This window comes from Mesoplodon mirus, assembly GCF_964341445.2.
Source record: "Mesoplodon mirus genome assembly, chromosome: 7".
Classification (NCBI taxonomy): Eukaryota; Metazoa; Chordata; class Mammalia; order Artiodactyla; family Ziphiidae; genus Mesoplodon; species Mesoplodon mirus.
Window position 1 is genome coordinate 125,723,652 of NC_138983.1, and position 10,190 is coordinate 125,733,841.

Consider the following 10,190-nt stretch of genomic DNA (forward strand, 5'->3'; position numbering starts at 1 on the left):
TGAATTGGAAGCTGAATCTCCTTTAGGACTTCCTATGGTGGAAAGGATTTTTCAGTCTCCTGTTTTGGAGGAGAGACAATAACCAGCAATCTACCTAAGTTACAAGTAAATCAAATGAAACAATGATGATAATAAAAGTTTCAAAGTTTATAAGCTTGTTTCCTGAACATAACGAAAGAAAAGGGTGTAAAATCAGTGGTTCTTAACCTTTAGTGCCCCTAATAATCAGCTAGGAAATTTGCCTCAGGAATTCTAAATCAATAAGTCTTAGTTGAGGCATAGGCGGTGGCACCCTTATTTACCCTTCTTTCCACCACTATCAAGAGTTTGCAAGCAACTTATTCAACTGAAACTTTGGAGCCTTCAGCAGACTGGTTGAAATGATTGGGAAAAAGCTAAGAAATTCATAAAACATAGGAGCCTGAAGACAGGATTTTCTCCTTGAATGCTGATCCTTTCACTGATAAACTCCTTCCCTGTCCCAAGATACCACCATTTCTGAGATTGGGAGAAGTTTGGAATATACCTAGAGCAAAAGAGATGAAACAGCTATTGGCAGGATTTTACCAGTGCATTCTTCCTATTGCTATAGAATAGCTACTCTCTGGGCTACAGATCCTAGAAATGGCGAAAAGGAGAAAATTAGAGTCCCAGTTGGGCTTCAGGTACCAATTCTCCTCTAAGCATGTAAAGGTAAATTTCAGGCTTCTGGTGGTTGTATATACTGCCCTGATGGCCTTCAAATTACAAAGCCCTTGATCAAATTATTATAAGATCAATTCTGACCACATCCTCTACTTAGTTCTGGTTGCTGGTTATCTTAGCTCAGACTGCCATAACAAAACACCAGAGACTGGATGACTTATACAACAGAAATTTTTAAAGCTGATTTATAGTTGATTTACAGTGTTTGAGGTGTACAGCAAGGTGATTCAGTTATATATGTATACATATATGTGTGTGTATATGTATATTCTTTTTCAGATTCTTTTCCATTATAGGTTATTACAAGATATTGAATACAGTTCCCTGTGCTATACAGTAGGTCCTTGTTGTTTATCTATTTTATATAGAGTAGTGTGTATCTGTTAATCCCAAATTACCAATTTATCCCTCTCCCTCCCTTTCCCCTTTGGTAAGCATAGTTTGTTTTCTATGCCTGTGAGTCTATTTCTGTTTTGTGAGTAAACTCATTTGTATCCTTTTTTTAGATTCCACATATAAGTGATATCACATGATATTATACAACAGAAATTTATTTCTTACTAATTCTTGAGGCTGGAAGTCCAAGATCAAGGTGCCTGTAGGGTCAGGTTCTGGTGAGAGCTCTCTTCCTGGTTTGGAGAAGGCAGCCTCCTGGCTGTGTCCTCACATGGCAAAAAGCAAGGGAGCTCTGGTCTCTTCTTTTTCTTATAAGGACACTAATCCGATCATGGGGTCCTACCCGAATGACCTCATCTACACCTAATCACTTCCCAAAGGTCTATCTCCAAATAGCACATGGGGGGGTTAAGGCTCCAATGTGTGAATCTGTGGGGAACACAAATATTTAGTCCATAACGTTGGTTGATTGCTTTATTTATTTATTTCTAAGAGTCCCATTCTGCCCAGGACACTTCCCCCATTCTCTACCTTTTAAAACTTTTTATTATGAAAAATTTTAAACACAGAAAGGTAAAGAGAATAGTACAATGATCCCTTATTTGCCTATATTCCAACTCAGTTATCACCTCTCTGCCACTCTTTTTTCATTGCTCCCAACCTCCAACACAACAAGACAAGTAGTTTCTATGAAGGCAGAAGCTGTGTTTATTTGGCATCCCTAGCATCAGGTAAAATGGCTGGCTCATGGGCACTTAATAAGTTGTTGCTGAATCAATCCACTATGAAAATGACACTGTGCAAATGTGCTAGATGTTACGGGAGGTGCCAAGATAAATTAGACCCAGTTCCCGCCCTCAAGGAGTTTATAATCTAGAGGGGAAGTAATGGAGTCCACCTCACGCTGGGTGAAAAATACCTGCCAGAGTCAAAGGGATTCTGACTGTTCTTATACAGGAACTGTATCTGTGTAAGATATCTAGGTATCTATTCCTTGGGGCACAGTCACACGCTAATCAAGGAGTTACTCTTCCTACCAAAGGAAAAGAGTCTTATTTTCCTCATCTCTACAAGAGAGGTGGCAAGAACACCAAGGGCTCAGATAAGCGCTCAGAACAGAAACCTGCAGGGTCAGACAAATGAAAAGAGAACTCATTCTTGGGAAATAGGCATTTCACAAGAAGTGATAATATGAGCAAACCTCTTCTGAAAGAAGGTGGCCAGGAGTTAGGTACCAAAAAGGAATGGTAAGCAATTGCAGATGAGGAGCTGGAGAATTGTCCACTAACAATAAGGGCCATGATGAAAAACAAACAAACCAATTAAAAATGAGCAAAGGACTTGAATGGACTTTTTCTCCAAAAAACATATACAGATGGTCAATAAGCACATGAAAAGATGCTCAACATCACTAATCATTAAGGAAGTGCAAATCAAAACCACAATGAGGGGGCTTCCCTGGTGGCGCAGTGGTTGAGAGTCCGCCTGCTGATGCAGGGGACATGGGTTCGTGCCCCGGTCCGGGAAGATCCCACATGCCGCGGAGTGGCTGGGCCCGCGAGCCATGGCTGCTGAGCCTGCGCGTCCGGAGCCTGTGCTCCGCAACGGGAGAGGCCACAACAGTGAGAGGCCCGTGTACCACACACACAAAAAAAAAACCACAATGAGATACCACTTCACATTCATTAGGATGATGAAAGAAAGAAAGAAAAAGAAAGAAGAAAGGGAAAAGAAAAGTAAAAGAGGAAAAGAAGGATGGAAGAAGAAAGAAGGAAGAGGAAGGAAGGGAAGGAGGGAGGGGGAGGGAGAGATGGAGGGAGAGAGGGAGAAAGGAAGAGAGAGAGATGAAAGAAAGAAAGAAAGAGAAAGAGGAAGGAAGGAAGGGAGAAAGAAAAGGAAAGAAAAGAACAAGTGTTGACAAAGATATGCAGAAATTGGAACCCTTGTGCATTGCTGATGGGAATGGAAAATGGTGAAGCCACTGTGAAAAACAGTATGGCAGTTCCTCAAAAAATTAAAGAATTAGGGAATTCCCTGGTGGTCCAGTGTTTAGGACTCCGCACTTTCACTGCTGAGGGCCTGGGTTCAATCCCTGGTCAGGGAACTAAGATCCTGAAGTCCGTGCAGCACGTCCAAACAAACAAACAAAAGAATTACCATACAATCCAGCAATTCTACTTGTGGGTATGTATTCAAAAGAATTGAAAGCAAAGACTTGAACAGATATTTGTACATTCATAGGAGCATTATTCACAATAGCCAAAGATGGAAACAACACAAATGTCCACTGATGTATGAATGGATAAACAAAACATGAGGGTTTTTTTTGTATATACGTTCAATGGAATATGCTTCAGCCTTAAAAATGAAGGAACTTATGACACATGCTACAACATGATGAACCTTAAAGATATCACACTGAGTGAAATAAGCCAGACACAAAAGGACAAATACTATATGATTCCATTCATATGAGGTACCTAGAAGAGTCAAATTCATAGAGACAGAGAGTAGAATGATGGTTGCCAGGGGTAGGGGGAGAGGAGAATGGGGAGTTATTTTTTAATAGATACCAAATCTCACTTTAGGAAGATGAAAAAGTTCTGGAGATGGATGGTGGTGATAGTTTCACAACAATGTGAGTGTACTCAGTGCCACTGAACTATACACCTAAAAATAATTAAAGTGGTAAATGTTATGTATATTTTACAAAAACAAACAAACAAACCAAAAATCCCTCCAAAGCAGAAATCTGATCTTCTCAATCCTCTCCTTAGGATCTTTTTTTTTTTTTTTTTTTTTTTTTGTGGTACACGGGCCTCTCACTGTTGTGGCCTCTCCCGCTGCGGAGCACAGGCTCCGGACACGCAGGCTCAGCGGCCGTGTCTCACGGGCCCAGCCGCTCCACGGCATGTGGGATCCTCCCGGACCGGGGCACGAACCCGTGTCCCCTGCATCGGCAGGCGGACTCTCAACCACTGCACTACCAGGGAAGCCCCTACTTAGGATCTTTTAATGATTTCTGTTTACAGTTAGCATGGACTGCAAGGCCCTGCATTATTACCTGGCTGATGTTTACTTTGCCAACCTCATTTTGGGAAGGAAGAAAAGGAGGTAGGGAGGGATAAAGGGAGGAATCAGAGCTGAGAATCAAATCCAGGTCTCCTGACTCTCAATGGTATAGTCTGTCTATTGTAATTACCTGCCTCCTATATTTGTAAGTTAAACTTTATCAGCTAATTAACACCTTAGATCAAATAATTTAGCAACTTGTTTTCCAATGTAATACCTTGCTGAGGATCCAGTCCTTACCTACATAATGTGATAACTTTTTCATGAAGAAAGATATCCTGAGCAGGTAGTACTGGAAAATAAAAGCAGAATGGGGAACTGCAGTCCGTTCTGATTTGTTCTAACTGGGGAAGCAGGGGAAGCCTCACAGAGGAAGGGCTATTAGAACTCAGCAAAGCTTTAAGAAGAAGTAGAATTTCCATGGGTAAAGGATGGTAAAAAGGACACTGAAGGCAGAGGACAGCCAGAGCAAAGACAAAGAAAAATGCATGAGTGGAGAATGCCTGGGAACAGTCAGGTAGATGGAAGGCTGGAGCCGATGCAGTGTAGACTGGAGGGGTGGGAGATGAAGGTGAGGAGGCAGTTCAGGACCTAAAAGGGAGAAGGGAACTCAAAGCCATGATAAGGAAACTGGACTTTAAGAGAAAAGGAGAGTGAGTCACTGCAGTGTGGAATCAGAGCCAAGGAACCCCAGGAGTTTTTGGTGGAGGGAAAGGGAAAGGGCAACGTCATGGGCCAAGTACCTGCATCTGAGCATGTGGGGACTTAGGAAGGGGAAGGCAGAAAGATGGGGAAGAAAGAGGAAGGTGTCTTCTGGACCTATGCTCAGACAGGGAAATTAAGAGGAGGGGACCAGAGACAGACGCTAGACAACTGCGGTACTCTTTGATGAACTCTAAAGAGTGTAGTTTGAACAGGAAACTATATTAAATATCTTGTGATAAACCATAAAAGAAAAGAATATGAAAAAGAATGTGTATATATGTATAACTGAATCACTTTGCTGTACAGCAGAAATTAACACAACATTGTAAATCAACTATACTTCAAAAGAATAATTTTTTTTAAAAAGAGTGTAGTTCGAACCTGGAATCAAGAGACCTTAATGAAAAAAGTAACAGAGGTGGGTGGATCCTAGAGGGTTTTGATAAAGGTCTTAATTTTCTTATTTTAGATATTTTAGCCTAAGTCCTTGAAAATTGCACTAATACCTCTGGCTGACTGGCTATCTACAACAGCAGAGTGAATGGAATAAATAAATAAGATTTTTTAAAGTTCAATGTTTACAGACATATTTATTTTAAAAGTGACTGGGGACTTCCCTGGTGGCACAGTAGTTAAGAATCTGCCTGCCGACGCAGGGGACACAGGTTCGAGCCCTGGTCCGGGAAGATCCCACATGCTGCAGAGCAACTAAGCCCTTGCGCCACAATTACTGAGCCTGCATGTCACATCTATTGAGCCTGCATGCTGCAACTACTGAAGCCTGCGTGCCTAGAGCCCGTGCTCTGCAACAAGAGAAGCCATTGCAATGAGAAGTCCGCACACTGTAACCAAGAGTAGCCCCCGCTCGCCACAACTAGAGAAAGCCCATGTGTAGCAACGAAAACCCAACGCAGCCAAAAAAAATTTTTTTTAATAAATAAAAAATGACTGAATTAGAAGACATTAAATAATGTTGATACACACCAGGAAGGGATTAGGCAAGGAAAGGCGCATTATTTCACCACAAGAAATAAAGACCATAGTTAGAAGTTAATGACCAGCCAAAGCTTTAGGTCTTGTGGTAGTTTTCCTAGCTCCAGAGGATCATTATGGTGGAAACTTCTTTATGGTACTTAGCTGAAATAAACAGATGGCAGTTGGAGAATTTTACTCTGTGACCCCAATGTAGTGTTAAAAAGAAAGCACTCTTTTAATAAGTCTGCTGTGTGAGGAAGGAAGGCACAAAAATCCAAAATGGTTTGGTGATACTGAAAATCCTATTAAGTAAGAGGGCATAGTGAAGCTCCAAGAGGGCAGAGATCTCTGTAGCCCAATCCGCTAGAAAGTGACCAGCACATGGAAACATTCAGTAAGTATTGTGAAAGAATGGATGGATGCAAAGGTATGGATTCTTGGCTTTGTTTTAACTTAGAAGATCTCCAGCAGTGAGCCACAAAGCTCTGAGCTTGGTCCTGAGCCGTTATGTTCTTTTGATTGAAGAAATACAGAGTATGCTTACCAAAGAGCTATCAATAATTAGGGCTGGCGAGTAATACATTGGCCTTAGAAGAAAATTCCCTGTCAAGTGACTACTTAAATCAGAATTTGAGTAAATATCTGTAAGTTGTGCTGTAAATAGATTTCTACATGACTTCTCACCTGAGATGCCTTCTAACTTTCAAATTCCCTGATAATGATTATGTTACTCCTTATACTTAAGCGCCTGCAAATGTCCCCTATTGCCTAAGTAACAATTTCCTCTTTGCAACACCCTGCTTACTTTGATGCTACTCTCCTTTTTTTTCAGCGCTTTTGAAAAGCTTTTTCTCATCCCACACAGAGGCCATGCCTGTTCTACTTCAGTGGTTAAAAGTTTAAATAACATAAGTGTTGGATTTAGAAGAAACTGGCTTTGAATTCCAGATCCACCACTTGCCGTGGGGCTTTTGGTAAATTACCTTCTTTCAGCTTTAGTTTTATCATAAAATGGTGATGATGATGATGTGTTTTCTGAGGATTAATAAAGATCATATAAGTTCCCAGGACTGTGTCTGATACTTAGTTCTGTCATTTTTCTTCTTCACGGATTTTTTCCCCTTCTGTCAGGACCATACTGTTCACTGCCTAATTGCTTTTGAATTGTTTCACGTGTTTTCATTTTAGCGTTACTACTAGATTGTTATGGAATCCTGGAGTCTGTAAGCAGGGTCCAAAAAGTTTGACCTCCCGTACCTGTAGTACTTGTCTATAAAATGAGACAGCTGGACCAAATAATCCTTTTATCTATGAATTCTGTTATTTCAATATGCCTTTTGTATCCCTGAGGTGGCTTGCACAGTCTGACACATAACTATTTGTTAACTGAATGACTAAAATCTCTTCGTTGTTACTTCTCTCTTTTCTATTTACAGTAGTCATAATATAGTAGTATTAGGATCAATACAGTAGGACCAACTAGGATAATGTATATGAAAGTAATTTTAAAATTTGAAGTCATAATTATATGTGTGTATATAAATTATATAGTTATATATATGTATACATAAGCAGTACATAATATATATAAACTACCATCTATATATATCTGTATATAAATATATGTAAATATATAGATATAGATAGTTAGATGATGTGGTAGTTGTAATAGTAGAAAGAATAGTGGTAATAGGACCATCCATGATTTGAGGCAATTCTAATTTATTTACCAGTGTAAGACTGAGGCTGGACTTATGTGACCCCAGGCCCAGCTTATTCTTGTCCAGGGTAATTCTCTGACAGCAGAGAGGTCCCATGTCATTGGGAAATTATTATTTATTAGTTTTACAGCGCATTGTACACAGAATCCATGCTCTGTGTTAGTCAATGTGAAGAAAATAAAGCTGATTCAGGCATGATCCCAATCTGGTGAAGGAGACGGCTAATATGAAGTTATCACCATAATATTTTACTCCTGAGAGATATTAAGCAAGGGAGATTTTTCTCCTGCTTCCTCTTACCTTCAAGCCTTTAATCTTGCTGGTCCCTTACTTCTCTCCTTTACCCTCTCTGCTTTATACCTGGCAATTCCTATTTATTCTTTTTGTTTTAATTAATTTATTTATCTATTTATTTTTGGCTGTGTTGGGTCTTCATGGCTGCACGTGGGCTTCCTCTAGTTGCAGCGAACGGGGACTACTCTTCCTTGTGGTGCGCAGACTTCTCATTGTGGTGGCTTTTCTTGTTGCGGAGCACGGGCTCTAGGTGCGCGGGCTTCAGTAGTTGAGGCACGCAGGCTCAGTAGTTGTGGCTCACAGGCTCTATAGCTCAGGCTCAAGTGTTGTGGCACACAGGCTTTGTTGCTCCGTGGCATGTGGAATCTTCCCAGACCAGGGATCAAACCTGTGTCCCCTGCATTGGCAGGTGGATTCTTAACCACTGCACCACCAGGGAAGCCCTTCCTATTTATTCTTTAAGACTCAGTTCAGGTACACAATGCTTCCACTCCCCCTACACCTCACCATCACATTACTAGAGGCCTATTTACAGCAGTTCCTGTTAGCTAGTACATCATGTTCAGCAGTCAAGAAAAATTAAAAGGCATATTAGGGCTTCCCTGGTGGCGCAGTGGTTGAGAGTCTGCCTGCTGGTGCAGGGGACACGGGTTCGTACCCCGGTCTGGGAAGATCCCACATGCCGCGGAGTGGCTGGGCCCGTGAGCCATGGCCGCTGAGCCTGCGCGTCCGGAGTCTGTGCTCCGCAACGGGAGAGGCCACAGCAGTGAGAGGCCCGCATACCGCAAAAAAAAAAGGCATATTAAAAAGCAAAAAAAAAAAACCCCCGTAATTTGAAGATATAGCGCAAGCATCAAAACCAGACATCTAACCAGAGTTGTTAGAATGATCAGACCTGGAATTTAGAACAACTATGATTAATGTACTAAGGACTCTAAGGGATAAAGTAGACAGCATGCAAGAACAGATGGGTAATGTATGAAAAGAGATGGAAATTCTAAGAAAGAATCAAAAATAAATGCTAGAGATCAAAAACACTGTAACAGAAATGAAGAATGTCTTTCATGGCTTATTAGTAGACTGGTCATGGCTGAGAAAAGAATCTCTGAGCTTGGGGACATATCAATAGAAGTCTCCAAAACTGAAGAGCAAAGAGAATAAAGACTGAAAAAAACAGAATAGAATATCCAAGGACTGTAGGACAACTACAAAAAGTATAAGATATGCATAATGGAAATAACAAAAAGAGAAGAAATAGAGAAAGGAACAAGAGAAATATTTGAAACAATAATGACTCAGAATTTCTCCAAATTAATGTCAGACACAGAATCACAGATCCAGGGAGATTAGAGAACAACGAGAAGGATAAATGTAAAAAACCTACACCTAGGCATAGCATTTTCAAACTACAGAAAACCAAAGATACAGAAAAATGCAAACATATAAAATTCCTAGAAAATAACATAGAAGAAAAACCTAGATGATCTTTTGGATATTAATACAATGCCAAGGGACTTCCCTGGTGGTGCAGTGGTTAAGAATCCACCTGCCGGGCTTCCCTGGTGGCGCAGTAGTTGAGACTCCGCCTGCCGATGCAAGGGACATGGGTTCGTGTCCCGGTCCAGGAAGATCCCACATGCTGCGGAGCGGCTAGGCCCATGAGCCATGGCCGCTGAGCCTGCGCGTCCGGAGCCTGTGCTCCGCAACGGGAGAGGCCACAACAGTGAGAGGCTCACGTACCGCAAGAATCTGCCTGCCAATGCAGGGGACATGGGTTTGAGCCCTGGTCCGGGAAGATCCTACATGCCGCAGAGCAACTAAGCCCGTGCACCACAACTACTGAGCCTGCGCTCTAGAGCCCGCGAGCCACAACTACTGAGCCCACGTGCTGCAACTACTGAAGCCCGCGCACCTAGAGCCCATGCTCCGCAGCAAAAGAAGCCACCGCAATGAGAAGCCCATGCACCACAACGAAGAGTAGCCCCCACTCACCGCAGCTAGAGAAAGCCCGCGTGCAGCAATGAAGACCCAACGCAGCCAAAAATAAATGACTAAATAAATATTTTTAAAAATATGCAGCCAAAAATAAATGACTAAATAAATTAAAAAAAAATACAACACCAAAGGTACAGTCCATGAGGGAAATAATTGATAAACTGGACTCCATTAAAATAAAAACTTCTGTACCGTAAAAGACAATGTCAAAAGACTAAAAAGACAAGCCACAGAATGGGAGAGATTATTTGCAAAAGACATCTGATAAAGGATTGTTGTCCTAAATATACAAAGAACTTTTAAAACTCAACAATAAAGAAACAAACA